Source organism: Trichosurus vulpecula, chromosome 4 (genome assembly GCF_011100635.1).
Source record: "Trichosurus vulpecula isolate mTriVul1 chromosome 4, mTriVul1.pri, whole genome shotgun sequence".
In the NCBI taxonomy this organism is placed as follows: domain Eukaryota; kingdom Metazoa; phylum Chordata; class Mammalia; order Diprotodontia; family Phalangeridae; genus Trichosurus; species Trichosurus vulpecula.
In genome coordinates this window covers 297,078,200-297,097,250 of record NC_050576.1, presented here as the reverse complement: position 1 = coordinate 297,097,250, position 19,051 = coordinate 297,078,200, and the positions used below count along the sequence as shown (strand labels likewise).

Here is a 19,051-nt window from a genome sequence, read left to right as displayed (position 1 = left end):
GATGTAATCATATGATTTTTGTTGCTTTTGTTACTGATATTGTCAATTATGCTTAGAGTTTCCCTAAAGCTGAACTGGCCCTCCATTCCTGGTGTAAATCCAACCTGGTCATTGTGAATGATTTCTGATACTTTTGTTGTAATTTTTCTGCAAGTGTTTTATTTAAAATTTCTGCATCAATATTTGTTAAGGAAATTGGTTTATAGTTTTCATTCTCTGTTTTTGCTCTCCCTGGTTTAGGTATCCAAACTATATTTGTGTCATAAGAGGAATTTGGTTTGATGCCTTTACCTATTTTTTCAAATAGTTTATGTAGTTTTGGAATTAATTTTTCCTTAAATGTTTGGTAGAATTCACTCATAAATCCACCTGGTCCTTGGGATTTTTTCTTAGAAAGCTGACTGATGGCTTGTTTGATTTCTTTGCCTAAGATAGGGTAATTTAAGTGTTCTGTTTACTCTTCTGTTTATCTGAGCAGTTTATTTTTTAAAATATTCAACCATTTCACAAAAATTGTTGTCAGTCTTACTGGCATATAATTGGGCAAAATAACTGCTTATATTTGCTTTAATTTCATCTGCATTGGTGGAATATTGACGCTTTTAATTAATGCTGGTAATCTGCTTTTCTTTTTTCTTTTTAAAATTAAATTAACCAATAATTTATCTGTTTTATTGTTTTTTTCACAAAACTAGCTCCAAGTTATATTTTTTACTTTAATAGTTTTTGACATGTCTTTTTTTTACATTTAATTTTATTAACCTCTCCTTTGATTTTCAGAAATGGGCCCTTTTCAGTTCTTTTTTTCTTTTATCTCTTTGTAATATAGACCTAGTAATGGTATAACTGGTTCAAAGGATATGTACTATTTTATAGCCCTTTGAACATAGTTCCAAATTGTATTCCCAAATGGTTGGGAATTCAACACCATTTTGGTGTTGAATTTAGGATTTTTAATTTGTTCTTTTAAGTATTTTTAATTGCATGTTCAATTCATTGATTCATTATTTTTCTCTTTTATTGATGTACATATTTAGAGATATAAATTTACCCTCACATACTGCTTTGGCTTTATCCCACAAATTTTGATATATTATCTCAATGTAGTCTCATAGTCATTCTTTTCAGTGAAATTATTGATTGTTTCTATCATTCGTCCTTTGAACCACTCATTCTTTAGGATTAGATTAGTCTCTTGATCTCTGTTCTATCTAACTTTTCTAGATTATGTTCATCTCCTTAACTTCTCTTATTTATTTTATGATTAGATTTATCTAGCTCTGAGAGGGGAAAGCTGAGGTCCCCACTAATATAGTTTTACCATATATTTCCTCCTATAATTCATTTTACTTTTCCTTTAATAATTTTGATTCTGTGCTACTTGGTACACATATGTTTAACATCGATATTACAGCATTTTCTATTGTGCCTTTTAGCAAAATGTTGTTCCTTTGCTTTTCTCTTTTAATTAGGTCTATTTTTGGCTTTTGCTTTGTCTGAAATCATGATTTCTACCCCTGCCTTTTTTTACTTCAGCTGAAGCATAATAGATTCTGCTTTATCCCCTTATTTTAATTCTCTGTGTGTCTTTCTGTTTCAAGTATGTTTCTTGAAACATATTTTTGAATTCTTGTTTCTAATCCATTCTGCTATTTGTTTCTATGTTATGGGTGAGTTCATAACATTAACATTCACAGTTATAATTACTAACTGTGCATTACCATCCATCTTATTTTCTTCTGTTTATCCTTCTTTGCTTCTGATCGTTGCCTTCCTTTTATCACCTGCCCCCACCCCTTATGTTATCCTTTCTCCTTCTATTTCCTTTTTGGGTAAGATAGATTTCAATACTTAATTGATTATATATGTATGTATATTTTCCCTCTTTGAATTACTTTAGATGAGAATGAGGTTCAAGCATGCTCCTCCCCATTTCCCCTCCACTGTAAAAGCTCTTCTTTGTGTGCCTCTTTTATGTGAAATAATTTTCCCCATTCTTCTCTCCTTTCTCCCTTCTTTTCAGAGCATTCTTCTTTATCACCTATCCATTTTTTACATCATCTCGGCATAATCAATTCATTTCCACATCATCTGTCTATATTTATAATCCTTTTAGCTGCCTAATTTATCATCTTCCTATATAGAAATGCAAAAAGTTTAACCTTATTGAGGCCCTATGTTCTGTCTTTCATTTTTGCCTTTTTCTGCTTCCTTGAGTCTTGTATTTGAAAGTCAGATTTTCTATTCTGCTCTGTTCTTTTTTTTCAGGAAAAATTGAAAGTCCTCTATTGCATTAAATTTCCATTTTTTCCCTTGAAGGATTATACTCAGTTTTGCTGGGTAGGTTATTCTTGATTGTAATCCTAACACTTTTGTCTTCCAGAATATCATAGTCCAACTGTTCCATTCCTTTAATATGGTATCAGCTAAATCTTGTGAGATCCTGACCTTGCTTCACAATATTTGAAAATGTTCTTTCTGATTCCTTGAATTATTTTTCCCTTACCCTGAGAGCTCTCAAATTTGCTATAATATTCCTCAAAGTTTTCATTTTGGGAACTCTTTCAGGTGTGAATCATTGGATCCTTTCAATTCTATATTTAGCCTCAAGTTCTAGGACATCAGGGTAGTTTTTCTGGATAATTTCATGAAAGATTATGTCTAGGCTTTTTATTTTATTACTAATCCAATAATTCCTAAATTATCTATTTTTCAGGACAGTTGTTTTCTAATGAGATATTTCACATTTTCTCTTTTTTCATCCTTTTCACTTTGTTTTATTGTTTCTTAATGTCTTATGGAGTCATTAGCTTCCACTTGCTCAATCCTAATTTTGAAGGAATTATTTTCTTCAGTCAGCTTATGTACCTCTTTTTCCAGTTGGCCAATTCTATTCTTTTAAAGTTTAATTTTCTTCAATATCTTTGGGCCTCTTTTAACAAGCTGTTATTTTTGTAATTTTCTTCCCTTGCACATATTACTCCAACTAATTTTTTTTATCTACCACTCTTATTTGATTTTGAAAATAATTTTTTACGACTTCCAGGAATTCTTGTTGGGCTTGTGCCTGATTCACTTTTTTTGAGCCTTTGCTTGTAGCTGTTTTGATTTCAGTATCTTCTTCTAAGTTGGGATCTCGATCTCCCTGTCATCATAGTAGCTTTTTGTATGGTCAAGTTCTTTTTTTGTTGTTGTTTGCTAATTTTTCAGCCTATTTCTTGACTTTGAGTTTATGTTGAAGTTGGGCTCCGATTCTGGAGTGGAGAAGGGGAGAGGGAGCAGTATTGTCCCAGCTTCAGCCTTTTTCACCCAACTGTTTGCAGTGCTAGTCCTGTGGGTTTGAATGTTGCAGCTGTTTCCAAGGCAGTGTGATTTAGGAAGAGGTATAGTCACTGTTCTCCTGGTCTGTGCTCTAGTCCTTACTCAGATAAGGCCCCTGATCTCCTGAGATTGCAATGGATACTCCCCCTCAGGGTCCTTGCTCCCTTGGTGTAACCAGAATGGCCTTTGTTTTCTTTGAATGACTCAGCTTACCTCATTGAGCTTCTGGATGCTGTGGCTTGCTCTTCCGGGGCAGGAAGCCTAGAGTGCATGTCAGGAAGCAGAAAAACTTCCTATGTGATGAGTCATGGGGCTGGCTGAGGGGAGGTGTTAATGTCTACGCTAGGGGGATGGGCCAAGTCAAGAACCAATCGGCCCTGGTCATTCAGGCGGCGCTTGATGATGTCAAAAACCCTATAAGAGGGGAGAGGACAGCTTGAAGCTCTCTCTTTCCTTTTCCGGTTGGTGTGGGAGCAGTGGCAAGCAAGCGTGACTCAGGGCCAGCCCTTGCTCTCAGGCCGAGCCCAGATGTTGGTAACTATGAATTGTATTGGGTCTGTCTGTTGATATTTGTAATTTGTTTGTATTTTGGTTTTGAGGTTCGGGGTGCTGGTTTGTTTTCTCCCCCGAACTAAATGAATGTTTTGAACCTCAGGGTGCAGGTTTTTTCCCCTGAAGTAAGTCAATGAATCTGTATTTGGTCTGTCTCTTGATGCTTGTCTGTATGCTCCCCTGAACTAACTGAATGCTAACTGAATGCTGGCCTTTTCCCCTGAACTAAATGAATGTTGTCTGTATGCTAACTGAATGCTGGATTAAAGTAAGCTGGTCAACTCCTTCACCGTGCTTTCCTTGTTTAAGCAGATAAAAAGAACCTGTGCTTTCCCGGCAGCCCCCTGGGTCCTGGCAGCCCCCTGGGTGCCGGCTGTGGGGGGAGGGATCTTACGCCCCCACCGAAGCTGCTAACTGGGTTGTTAAAACACTTGGGACCAGAAACAATCCTGTTCTTCAGCAATTATACTCTGCCTTAACCAAAAGTGTTCCTCACTGCCCTTAAACTGTGATCCATACATGAGTCCAGGCAATAGAGCTGCCAAATATCTTCTGGTCCTGTACCCAGTGCTACCACAATGGGTGTCCTATAATTTCTTTCTGACCAGTTGCCAGGTCCCCTTATTATCTCTGCTTCTGTTGCCACTACCGAGTTCCATTACTGGTGTTGCATCCACATTGGCCCTGTGTTGCCCTCGCCCCTTGTGTCACAGATCTCTTTTATCCTAACTTCCAAATTGTTTTGGGCAGGAAGAATGCCTCATCTTGACTTTTTGTTGGCTCCAAAATCTGTTGGCTCCAAATTCTGTTGGCTCCAGATTTTGATTTGAGGTATTATTTTAAAGTTCTTTGGAGGGGAATGTTGAGCGAGGTCAACTGAGTACTTCCTATACTCTGCCATCTTGGTTCTGCCCCCTACTTTCAAGTTTTTTCCTCTGCCTTTGCTTTGACTAATTACACTTAAGGAACTCCATTTTTAATTTATTTTAATTAGATACAATGAAGCTAACTTGAATGAAGCAAACAACCACCAAAGAGACTCTTATCAGAATGTTTTTTTTAGAAATGAAAGGCATTTCTTGAGGTTACTACCAATTTGGCTCAGTATATTGAATATTTTATATTTATAGTACTGCACAATGAAAATTGATTATTAAAATGATGCCTCTAAGGCAATGACATTTTAAACCATTATAGGATGGATTAGATTATGTTCATTATATGCTATACTTCCCAAAGTAAGAAAGTTGACATTTTAGAAAGATTTGCATCAGTCAAGGTCAATCCAAAGAAATTTCCAGTTACCCCTTAATTCAGTCTTGGGGTTTAATCTAACCTCCTGCTCAATGCAAGAAAACCTCTTGGTGACATCTCTCAAAGATGTTCTTCTAGCCTTTGCTTTTACACTTCTACTAACAGGGAGCTCTTCCTTCTCCAACAATGTGGCCAATTCTATTTCTAAACCAGTCTGGCAGCAAGCAGCAGTTGATGGTTAATGGTATAGACAGTCAGCAGTATAGTGATGAGCCTTTCATAAGCAGGACTAAAAGTGCTGAGAGATTGGGGAGGGGATGCTTAGGAATGTCACCTGGTTCCCTAGTAAATGAACCCTGGCACAGTATAGCAAGACAGCAACCCAGTTGCTCTAAATAGGGCAATAGCTTTTTCCCAACAAACAAAGCAAGAAGCCAGTTCCTAAAACCAGGGATCAGGTCAGAGCTGGTCTAGGATTAAGGATGGCTTGATGCTGAACCTTTCAGCTACTGGCCTCCTATTATTCCTGACTAGAGACAACATTCAGATAGCTAGCTGGCACAGTGCCAGCAGGCCTGGTGTCAGGAAGACCTTAATTCAAATCCAGCCTCAAAAACTTACTACTTGTGTGCTGTACTACCTGGGTAAGTCACTGAACCATTTGCCTCAGTTTCCTCATCTGTAAAATGAACGGGAAAAAGAAATGGCAAACCACTCCAATGTCTTTGCCAGGAAAACCCCAAATGGGGTCACAAAAAAATCAGACACAACTTAAAAAACTAAAGAACAATAAACAAGAAAAGAGGAAAAATGAGGGAAAAGTCTTTGAATCCAAGGCAGGGTTGAACCTACCCTCACAGGTTAACTGGTCACAGCTTCAAAGTTCATTGGAATGTTCAGATAGGGTGTCAAGTACATCATTATACATGAATTTTTGTTATCTGATGGGTAAACAGAATGTACTGTAACCTAAATTGTTTCCCTTCCTTTTTTATTTCTTTCTTGCATAGAATTTGATAATTCTATGCCCTTCAAATTTTAAGTCAGTTGTTATGTTATCAACCACAGGTTAATCTAATCCTGGTTTTACCTGTAGATTATGATTCTACTTCTAATCCCAGATTCCTGTTTTGAAGTCTTATCCTTTCTTGGGCTGGCATGTGACTTGTGGTCTTCAAATGATATTTGGAAACTATGACCTTGCAGCTTCTTCTAGATGCTGCTGCCTATTAAGTTTCCAGCTTAAGTAGTTTTGCTTACAATTAACCTCTTCCAAGTCTGCTGCTGAAGTTCTTCCTTACAGAGCTTAGTGTCCTTTGTACCTTTCCTTCTTTCATTAGATTGTAGTGTCAAACAACAACAACAAATCAGAATGTCTTAGATTTAGAGCTAGAATGGACCTTGGAGATCACCAATTCCAATCCCTTTTTAAATCTGAGGAAACTGAGTCTCAGGAAGGGTGAAAGATGTGCCCAGTGTCACATGGGTGAACTAGGATTTGAAGAAAAATCCTGACTTCTATTTCCAGCATTCTCCCTTCTAGTCCATACTGTTTCTTATTATCCCTAGGACAATAGAAGATTATGACAGCAAAGCAGGATATGTCTCTATTGAAAGAGTATACTTACACATGTACACAGCATATACAAACACACATAGGGAAAAACAAAAAAAATTGATCTAAGCAGAAAATTTGACTCTTTTACTCTACTCTTAACCATGAAAACTGTCCATTAAACTTCTTACCTGGAAATTGAAAGTTTGAAATTAGAAAAATGAAACTTATTAATATCTCTGGAGCTAATTTTTGCCAACAAATGGCTTAAATTCTCCTGCAATTAATACAGTCCCAACACTACAATATTTAGAATAAATTTTTTTTAAAAAACAGAGCTTATTATTAGAATGAAACATTTCTAAAAATTTGAAGTTAACTAGTTTTAAAAATACAGCAGTGTTTGGGGACATAGAATAAACTTATTCACAAGGGAAAAGTTTTTGTCTGAAAGAATGAAGTTTCTAAAATGATAATTTAGGTTTTACCTTCTATCACTTTCCTTGAAATGATCTGTTATCCAAGCTAAGGGTAAGATTTACACCATCTTTGTGGTTGTTATTCAAACTTCCAGTTAAATAATATGCCATTTATTTCATTCAAAAACAGTTAGTGTCATCTTGTGGAAATTGCTTTCAGAAACTTTGTATAAATGTAGGTTTTGATGCTTGAGTTATATTGTGAGTATTCTGCTTTGTTTTTCTGATCATGCAACATTTTGAAGTTAAAATCTTTCTTATCAATCTTTCTCATAGTCATAGAAGAACGGGTTACATGTAGTACAAAATGGTAGGAGCAAAAATGTTCTATTTTACGAGTAGGCTATAAACCCCAAACTAATATCTGAAAAGTGACAAAGATTATTCTTAACAGCAGAAAGAACTGGGAAAGGTGGGAGGAAGGGGGCCAGTGGGGAGATGATGTGGGCTAAAAGTTCAATAGCCTAGGGTAACTTGCAGTGATAATTTTTGTTTATACTATCACTGTGTATTTCACTGTATTGATAGTTGAAGATTACTTTCAAAAACTGTATTAATAGTTGAAGATTACTATGAATCAATGTGAATTCTAAAGCTTACGAGGAGGTATGACTTGACTATTGTTGGCATTTCTAACCACAATTAATTTGCCATTTTAGAGAGGATTTTAAAAAGCCATTCCTGAGGTGACTATAAATAAGAAAAATAATATATTTCATAAAGGAATATTGAAATGAATATTCCGTTTGACAAGTATTTTTAAACAAAACTATTTGAAGGTCAATTCTGGTCAACAAAGAACAAACTAAACAGATATCAAGGTAGTGCTTTGGACTGATGGTTTTTCCTGACCTTAGCAAAGAAGGAGATCATCTGAACCCCGGTTCTCCTCTGGTCAGATCACCTCTTTAATTTTGTGTTAAAATGTACTACGTTTTAAGAAGGATATTGACCAACTAGAAATTGTCCAGAGGAGACTGTCCAGAGGAGTGAGAAGACTATGTTTGCTGAGTTTGAATTTGAGATATAGCAAGAGAAAAAGGACATAAAGAACATATATGCTCAGTTAAAAATACCATTCAGAGCTTAGCTGAGGAAACTGGAAATGTTTAGTCTGGGGAAGCCTTAGTAGGGTGAGACATGATAGATGTCTTCAAGTATTTCAAGGCTGGTCAGGTAGCACAGGAATCCTGTTTATTTTGCTTGGTCCCAGATGGAAGTCGCAGTGGGGTAGCTTTTTTAAATTTGGATTGAGAAAAAATTTCCTAACACTTAGAACTTTCTAAAAGTGGAATGATATGCCTTAGGAGGTAATGGGTTCCCTTGCAGGAGGTCTTCTAGCAGAGGATGAATGACCATTGGTCAGAGATCCTGAAGAAGGGCATCTTGTCCGAGTGTGTTAAAATGGACGGCCTCTGAGGTTCCTTCTTACTCTGAGAGCGTATGACTCTATGATTCACTAACAGATGTGTAATCCTGATATGTTACAACATCCTTCCTAAAACAAGGATGTTCACGATTTTAGTGGTACCTCTCATTAAAAAAAATATCTCTGGCTTCTGTTCCTATTTCAGGGAAATCCCTAGAACTGCAGCGTGTAGCGTGTTCTTTTCTCTCGGAAGGGCCTAAAAGTAGCTCCCCTATAAGCATTCAGGTCAAAGAAAGTATTAAACAATAAAAATATGAAAAGGAATTGAGGCCATAGACAGCCAAGAAATACTTTACCACTCCCTATGAGGATATATGCAGTTCACATGGCTCTCAGTATCAAAGAAGAGCAAGACTGAGTTTGCATCTCTAAATCATAGCTTAGCAATTCCTTTTTCAAGCCCTTTCTCCAAGCCTTAATATTATTGTTTTTTTGCCGTGCCAAACTTATTTCTCTTTTCATAGGATCATAAACTTAGAAGTTAGAGATTATCTTGGAAACCATGGACTCATGATGAAAAATGCTATCCACTTCCTGAGAGAGAATTGATGAGCTCAGAGTTCAAATTATAGCATATTTTTCTTATTTCTGGTATTTTTTGGAACATGACTAATGCAGAAATGTGTTTTACATGACTTCATATAATTTTTGCCTTCTCAATGGGTGGAGGAGGAGGTAGATAGAGGAAGAGAAATTGGAATTGAAAATAAAACAGTATTGAATTTTAAAAAAAATTATTGAAGAGGAAGTCTGATCGCATCCTCTTACTTTACATAATTACTTGCCCAAGGTCACAGAGGGAGCAAATAGTAAAATTGGGAACCTTGTTACTTCAATAGTAATTCAGCATCCCTGTCGTAACACCAGCTAACTCTTTCTAGGGGCCATGTAAAAGATATAATCTAGAATGCCAGTTTCCCACCAGGGTAGTGTGCCCTTGCAGATTGCTTTTTTGCACCAGCTTTATTCTTCTCTGTAGATACAATATCCCTTAAATGTCTCTTGCCAAGCTCACTTGCACCTCCAACCCTCGCTCTCCTACTCTACCTCCCACTGGTGTCTGCCTCTCCCTCCATGTCTGCATAGTATGTCTTCTTCCATTTGTTTTGCCTTTCATGGCCAATGAGATGCTTCTGAGCAGCTCAATCAGTCAGTCATGTTCTGTGGAAGTCTTCTTGGGGAGGGTGGGGAGGGGAAGAGCCTCACACAACTTCTCTTGGCATATACCTGTCACATTTTCATTATTCAGTCTCTCCTAGTAACCAGGCACCAGACTGTCGGCATGAGGATCTAAATCACTGTAGATCACAGCTTTCCCCTTTCCTATGCTGGCTGTTTATCCAAGGCTCCTAGTATCTTTCTGAGTCTCTGGCTGCTTGCTCCTGTCTGCCCTGGCAACCCTGACATCCACCAAACTAGTCACCAGCCCCAGAAGCTCCTCTCTTGTCCCTGAAACACTTTCCTCTTTTACAATACCTTCCTTTTATGTAGCAAGTACAGTTTGCAAACTGTGTAAATTATTTCATTTAATGCCCACCACCACTCTATGAAATACTGTTGTCTCCACTTTACTTATGATAAACCTGAGGTCCAGAATCATTAGCCAGTGTGCCCCAAGTCTGATAAATAGAATAGCAACTTGAACTTAATTCTCTCAAGTCTAAACTTAGCATTTTGTCCATTGTCCTTGAAACCCTTTGCATTTGAACAGGGTCCTGTCCATCCAAGTGGAGATAATTCTGCCTGATTGGTAGGTACTCTCTCTGCTTATTTTATGTAGCTATTGAATTATAAAAATCTTGATGTACCTTGAAAAGAATAGAGTGACTAAAACTAGCTCTTTTCCCATTTCAGGGCTACATATAAGAAAATGTTGCTGATATTGAAGGGGCATAAACGGGGCAATTTTTCCCTATGAGAATAGTACAAATGAGTTGGGGACAGAAATAGATGTCATAAATGTTTCCAGTTCACCAAACATTTGATAAAAACATTTTCAAATATTTCTAAAGAGATGTTCTTAATATTAAAGTGTAGTTTACTCATTTTCAGTAGAAAGTTATGTTACTCACAAGGTACAGGCACAACTCCAAAGGACTCATGATGGAGAGTGCTATCTACATCCAGAGAAAGAACTATGAAGTTTGAATGCAGATTGAGGCACACTTCATGCTCGCCTTTTTCTCTTCTCTTTTGTTTTTGTTTTTGGGGTTTTTTTTTTGGTTCTGTTCTTCTTTCTCATTATTCATTCCATTGGTCGTAATTCTTCTCCGCAACTTGACTAGTGTATAAACTAATTCAATGCGAAGTCATTCGTGGTAGTTATATGAGATTCCATGCCATCTTGGGGAGGGAGGGGGGAGGGAGGGGAGAAAATCTGGAACTCAAAATTATGTAGAACCGTCTGTTGTAAACTAAAAATAAAAATAAATTTAAAAAAATAAAATAAAAATTAAAAAAAGAAAGTGCTATTACTGAAACATAAAATTTTTACTACCCCATTTTAACAACTTTTGGTGTTGTTGGGTTTTGGGGGGTTTTTAGGGAGCGGGGTTGGAGGTTATTATTCCCATTGTTTCAGCTCTTTCCTTGACTCTCTTCATTTGAACGTTGAAGGACTTAGATGAGATTAGTGTGATTAGTGCAAGCAGTGAATGTAGAAGGAAAAAAAAGATACTACTATTCTGCAGCATGGATATTAAGTTGTAAGAGATAGAATGTACTTGAAAAATGAGATGGAATTCTACTGAGTAAATACCTCAAGAAGGTCACAGACAGAAAGCAAAGCTTCCTGTAAAATTGCTAATGTAGCAGTTAAGTGGCATGGTAGATGCAGCCCTAGACTTGGAGGCAGGAAGACCTTAAGTTTTCAAATCCTGACCCCAGACAATTATTAGCTGTGTGACCCTGGAGAAGTCACTTAAATACTCAGCTTCAGTTTCCCTATTTGTCAAATGGAATAATAATAATGATGATGATGATGATGATGATGATGATAGCATCTACCTCACAGGGTTGTAGTCAGGATCACATGGGAGAGCAATTCAAATGTTTTGCAAATATTAAAGCCCTTTGTAAATGTCAGCCATTGCAGTTATTGTTGTTGAAAAAACTCGGAATGACTTGTTTGCCTATTGATTGGAGAATTGCTCAACGAATTATGGCACATGAAAGTAAAAGAACATTATTACATTGTAGTAAAGTAATACAAGGAGTCGAGAAACATGGGAAAACTCCATTATTTAGGCAGCGTAAACAGAACCAGAGGAAGAGTTCGTGCAATGAATATAATAATGTAATGAAAAGAACACTAAAAGGAAATCCCTCCGTGAGTACTTGTACTGGCTATTCGTGGTCCTGGGGAAGAGATAGTAGAAGACAAATCTTCTCCCATTCATAAAACAGTTCAGGAAACAGGTGTAGAATTCTGCATTCAATGTGAGATGTGGTCTGAGGGTTCCTTGGTTTGGACTTAACCTGTTTTACTTTGTTGCAAGGAGGAACTCAGAGGGAGGGGGTGGTATGTATGGAATAACTAGTGTTAAAATAAAAGGCAGCATCAGTTTTTTAAAGTGAATGGATTGTTGGTATTGAACCCTCTTGGGGATTTCTTCCAGTGAACCCTAAGAACACTGAGACATTGAAAGATAAGGCAGGCCATGTTTTAAAACGTTCTGATGGGAAAATTGAAACTAAGAAATGTAACAATTGAAGGGGAAAGCTATGGTCACAGGCTTTATAAATGTAGGGTATTCATGGCAAAAAACTTCTAAGTGTGTCAGTTTCCAAAACTTTTCCATTTCATTTCTCAATAAGTTAATAACTTGGTATTACAGCAAAATCTACAAAGTGGAGGATTATCAGGATCTACCCATACACCAGCTGCCTAGAAGTACTTGAAAGCCAACCCAGTCCATATTTTATTCTGTAAACAATGGGGGGCCCCTAATAGGGAATTAATAAATTCTTATTCCATCCATCCATTTTTTGAGCGGAATAAAGACAAGAAGCAGTGCTGTAGCCTAGCAAGACAAATTTAGCAGTGATTGTATAGGATGGATTAGAGAAAGAAAATACAGATATGGTGGTTAGAAAGATATTGAAGTAGCATAATTAAGAGATAATGATGGCCTCAATACAAATGGTGAAAGTGGAAATGAAAAAAGTGGGGGGTAGCGAAGATGGTAGAGTGATAAGAAGCCAGGGAAGCTACCTGTGTTTAAGTCCCCTCAGTGGTTTAAAGATGCTACCCAACTCCCTCTCCATCACAGAGGGAGGAAGGGAGGGAGGCAAAGAGGGAGAGAGGAAGGGAGGGAGGAAGGGGGGGGGGAGACGAGAGAGAGAGAGAGAGAGAGAGAGAGAGAGAGAGAGAGAGAGAGAGAGAGAGATTGAAAAATCATGTGAAAAAAGGCTAAATTCTTTATTATTACAACTATATCCTGTGGATCTAAGGTATCCATGGGCCTTCAAGCCCCACGATATGAATTGGCCCTGGTATTGGCCCTTGACATCTCAAGTAGAAGCACTGATCACCTCCCATCTCCCTTATCTGTTTGGACTGAGAGGCCATGAGTTGCTGAGGCCATCTCCCATCTTTTCCCATGTGAAAGCCTAAGTCAATCAGACCCAAAGCCATTTTGAGGGCCAACTACAGGAATGACTAACCCTACCAACAGAATGTCCCTCTGGATTCTTGACACAAATATTGAACTCCAGAACTCCTTTATTTCCTTTATTGCAACTCATGGCCCCTCAGTCCAAACAAGTAACCGAGATCAGGGGTGGTCAGTGGTCATATTGGGGATGCTAAGGCAAGTAACGAGGGGCCCCCCTGCTCTTAACAAAAACAGGTGTGAATTTTGCTTATCATCCCTCATCTTGCTAAAAATCACAGGACTGCCCTAGGTCAGTCTCCCACCATCTTCTTCCTCACAGAAAGCAGTACAGCTCTGGCCTTCTGTGCTGTTCAGCTTTTACTACCTTTGTCCCCAACTGTTATTCAAATTGGTACCACCTCCCAACTCCATGCATTTTCAGTGGCTGTCCCACCTGGCTAGAACGATAGTCCCTACTCACCTCTATCTCTTATCTTCTTCAATTCTCAGTTAAGATCCCATCTTTTCCAAGAAGCTTCTCATGACCTCTCTTAATGCCGCTTTCTGTTTATTATCTTGTATATATCACGTGGGACATAGTTGTTTTCACAGCACTACCCAGCATGGCGTACTCTGCATCAAAGAAGGTGCTGTGCTTTATGAGCAAAGCAGAATTGAGATAGCTCAGAAGAAACATGAGATGCACAGATTTGGAGAATCCATCCTAAATGTTCACGTGGACTATTTGTGCCCGATCTGTGGTAGAGTGTTCCCAGTTCATGTTGTTCTGATCAGCCATAGTCAGATACACTGTACCTTGACTAACACAGTGATGTCATTTTGGTCCTCTTTGAGAATGAAGGACAACAACTAGCCAACCAATTGTTTTCATGTTGTCTCCTCCATTAAACTGTAAGCTGCTTAAGAGGAAGGACTGTTTGGGGTTTTTTCCCCCTTTCTTTGTATCTCTAGCACTTAACATGATACCTGGCACAAAGTAGGTATTAATAAATACTTATTGACTTTAAATGACCTGACCTGAGTAAATAAAATGAACAATTCCATATGTAAATTAGAATAGAAAAAGGGCATTGGACAAGAAACTGAATCTGTATTATTTCAAGCTTGCTTTTCATTTTTAGGTGTACGATAAAAATCAAAATGCAACTTCTAAAGCTGTCTCACTTGTCTGTGATTCCTTCTGGCCTTTCTTTGCTCTTAATCACACTCTTTTCTTTGGCAAACCCCTCCTCTACCACACCCATAAAAATACAACTTTAAAAATATGTCTAGTCAAACAAAACAAATTCCCACATTGGCCTTGTCTAAAAATCTGTCTTACTCTTTTCCTTGAGTCCATCACCTTTTTGTCAAGAGGTTGATTGCATGCTTTCTCATATATCTTCTGGAATGGTGATTGGTCATTCATTGCATTAGTCAGAGTTTGTGAGTCTTTAAAAATTGCTTCTATTTGCAATGTCATATATGTGTGTGTGTGTATATATATATACACACACACATACACACACACATATATACATATATATGTGTATATATATATATATATATATATATATATACATATATATATATATATATATATATATATATATATACAGAGAGAGAGAGAGAGAGAGAGAGAGAGAGGGAGAGTTATAACATACATTATTTTCCTTGTTCAGCTTACTTCACTATGCATCAATTCATGTAGGTCTTTTCAGGCTTGTCTGAAACTAATCCCTTTCATTATTTGACATTCAAATTCCACAGCTTATACATTCATTCTCCAATTAATGGGTTGATAAAACTAGTATCTTCCAGACTTTAAAACATATTACAAAATGGTTAATATCAGAGCTGTTACTGGGAAGGAAACAGGAAAAAATGTTCAGTGGAGTAGCAAAACATACATAGAAAATTAATATGTGACAAACATATAGGAAATTATAATTCAGGAAAGATTCATTATTTAACAAATATTCCAAGGAAAACTGAATAGTAATTTGGTGGGAAATGAATTTATGTCGACATTTCACAACACTCACCTTAGTGGATATCACTTGGATGAAAGGTTTAAATATGAAGATAAAGAACTATACAATATAAAGGGGTAGGTGGCAATGCATTTATATTAATTGTGTAGGAGAAATTACTTTTCATTTAAATGAAGAAATTATTATAGACAAGATAGAAGTGCTTGATTACTTTAAAATTAAAATGATGGGTACAACCAAAGCAACATAATCAAAAGAAAAATCACACTGAAAAAACTACTCATGACAGATATGATAGATTAGAAATTTGACATCAAAAATATAAAAGAAACTTAAAATGTGCAGATAATTTTTAATCTACAGTGGATAAATGATCAAGGCATATAAACAGCATTTCAAGGGAAGCAAAATAAATTCTTAATAATCTAGTGAAAAATACCCAACCTCATTAATTATTCTTGATATAAATTAAAAGAACCCTGAGGTACAACCCATAAATTTGACAAAGATAATTACAAAACAGCTAAACTCAGTGCTGATGTTGTTGTGGAGAAACAGACAAAATCACTCATTGCTGGTATAATTGCAAACTAGTAAAAATAATTTTAAGCAATCTGGCAATATGTCTTAAAACTTACAAAAGTAATCAGCAGTCACATCTTTTGACCCAGTAGTTGCATTATTGGGAAAATACAGACATAAAAAGAAAAAAAAGACAGGAGACAAGAACACAATCTGTTCAATGATTTTTATGGCAATACTATTTATAATTACCAAAAAAAAGGCGACTGGATGCCTGAAGACAATGTAAATGCCCAGCATTTGGGGAATGGTTCAGTAGATTGTGGTAATCAATGTAATTGAATATTAAAAAGCTATTAATATTAATAAGTATGAGACATATAAAGAAATATGGATGGCCCTTTGTGAAATGCAAAACAAATAAACAAAAAAGCAGAACCAGAAAAATCAAAGTAGAGACTGACCACCTAAGTAGAAAAATGAATGTAAATGAATGGACAGGGAGTCTGTCTTGAAGGAAGTGATTGAAAAGTTGTGACATTTTATCTGCTGAAACTCATTTGCTTATATGTAAATAGCTACAAATCAAATTTAAATCGATTGTTTTTATCAAAATTGATTATTTTTATTTTTAATAATGCTTTGGAGTATGCTTTTAATGAATAATTTTTCAAAGACAAGAAACAAGAAATAAATAAGACATTGCCGAAGTAGATGCCATATGACATGGTGACCATATCTGTTGGAGAGAGGGAGGATATTGGTTCAGTAGAAAGGATACTATATTTAACGTCAGAGGACCTGGGCTTGAATTTTGCTTATACTACCCATGTGACTTTGCATCAATCAAATTAAACTATCTGGTGCTCATCTTCCCTATCTATGGAATCAATATGTTGCACCAGATGATATCTCAGTTTTCTCCTATATCCAAATCCTGTGAATTCAAATGACTACAGATTTGAATCCAAGAGCATGGTTATACTTCTAAAAGAAATGTGGGTCTGCTAGGTGAATAGAGTGAATAGAGCTCAGGCCCTGGGGTCAGGAAGTCTTTAGTTCAGATATGACATCAGATACTATGTGTGTGCCTCTGGGCAAGTCACTCAACTTCTGTTTTCCTCAGTTTCTTCCTCTGTAAAAATGGAAACAGTCATATCCATTTTCTCCCCACATGGGAAAGAAATACACACACTGAGTTCAAAGATGAATCGGTGGGAGATGGAGAGAGTCTTGCACATAGAACAGTGAGTGTAGGCCAATATGACTGAAATACAGTGTCCAAGGAGAGTTAAATATAAGACTCTCAAGATAGGAATGGGCCCTAAGTGTTTAACAGAAGAGTTTATATCTTGAAACAGTGAGGATCCTATGGAGTTTGTTGAGTAGGAGGTTGACATGATAAGACCTATGTTTTAGGAAAATTACTTTGGTTGCTGTGTATTTGGAATAGGGACAATGCTCGAGTTAGAGAGACTAAGTAGGAGGATGCTGTGTTAGTTCAGGCAGAGTTGAGAGAACTAAGATCACTGTGTGAGTTGAAGAAGACATGTCCTAGAGATGTCATGGAGATAAAAAATGACAAGATTTGGCAACTTTGTAGATCTATGCAATGAATGAGGACCCAAGGAATCAAGGATGGCACTGAGGTGGCAAACCTGAGGGACCAAAAGAAAGAATTTACTTAACAGAAACATCATTTTATTATAAAACTAATAACATTAAATAAAACCATTCAATTAAATAAATAAAAATAATAAATTTATGGATGATGTAGTCGAAAACATACAACCTAATTTTGGATCCAGAAGACTTATATTTGAATCTGACTTTTTAACTAAATCCCTCTGTGTCTCAGATTCATCCTCTATAATATAAGAGATTTGGAGTAGTTTAACTATTATTGTTATTAGGGATATCTAGGAGGCACAGTGGAGAAAGCACTGGTCAGGAAGACCAAAGTTCAGATCCAGCCTCGGACACTTGGTAGTTGCAAGACCCTGGACTAGTAACTGAATCTCAGCTTACCTCAGTTTCTTCATCCATAAAATGGGAATCTTAATAGCATCTAGTTTCCAGGGTTGTTGTGAAGATCAAATGAAATAATTGTAAAGTCCTTAGCACTGTGCCTGCAGATATTAAGTACTATATAAATGTTATTTGATTATTGTTATTATTATTAATATTTACCTCAGTTTCCTCAACTGAAGAATGGAGAAAATAATAGCACCTACCTTCCAGGGTTACTGTGAGGGTTAAATGAGATAATATTTGTAAAGCCCTTAGCATACAGACTCACATAGGTACTTAATACAGTGTTCCTTCTTTCTTCCCCTTCCTTCCTTCTGTCTTTCCCTCCTTCCTTCTTTCCCTCCTTTCCTTCCTTCTCTTTCTTTCCTTCTTTCCTTCCTTCCTTCCATCCTTTCTTCTTTCCTTCCTTCCATCTTTCCCTCCTTCCTCCCCTCCCTCTATCCTTCTTTCTTTCCTTCCTTTCCTTCTGTCTCTTTTTTTCTTTCCTTCCTTTCTTCCTTCCTTCTTTTTCTCCTTCCTTCCCTCCCTCCATCCTTCCTTATTTCCTTCCTTCCTTTCCTTCTCTTTCTTCCCTTCCTTCCTTCATTCCTTCTTTCCTTCCTTCCAGCTCTGAATCCTATGAACCGTGGACTCCAATCCATTTATAGTTTGCTTTTAAAAGCATTAACAAAGTAATAGCATCTTCTTTTATCCTTGTCTCTTTCTAATCTCCTTTTTCTTAACATTCTTTGTTTGTACGTGTTGAATATTCAGTCAACTTGTACATTTTTCTTATTCCTGTGAGAATTGCTGTTTGATATCTCCATTTCCCCCAAAAATTGATATGTATGCTTGTTGAGGAAAAAACTATCTTCCTTATTTCTTTAAAGTAACCATTACAAAAGTTGTGATTTGGTCATTTTAATTGCTGTTGCTCATCTGTAAAACAGGTCATACTTTGGTTTGTAAAGATTACATTCGAATTATGATTCTAGTCATTGAAAGTATGTAACCTGTTTTGACTTTTAAATGGAGAAAATTAGATTAAAAATGTCCCTGGACAGAAGTGAAATACTCAGATATTATAAATACAATCAAATACGTTGTGGGTGATTTTTAAGGTCTTCAATATAGTAAATATTCTGCATTCTGAAAAAATGTTGTCCTTAATCTAATTTTGGACTATTGTTATATAATTGTTTTATAAGATTCTGTGATTATCAGTAATAATAGTTCAGTAGTACTTTATGTTAAGTATTTGATTGCATTTATATGTACAATAAGAACTCATCTGATTCCATTATTCTGAGAGGCATTTGTAGGAACCTAAGAATGGAAAA

General features: G+C 36.6%; 1 protein-coding gene across 2 annotated transcripts in view; it reads left to right on the top strand.

Moving 5' to 3' along the window:
• PARD3B (par-3 family cell polarity regulator beta) overlaps positions 1-19,051 on the top strand; it is a 1,291,066-nt gene that overhangs the window by 636,612 nt on the left and 635,403 nt on the right. The window lies entirely within an intron of this gene.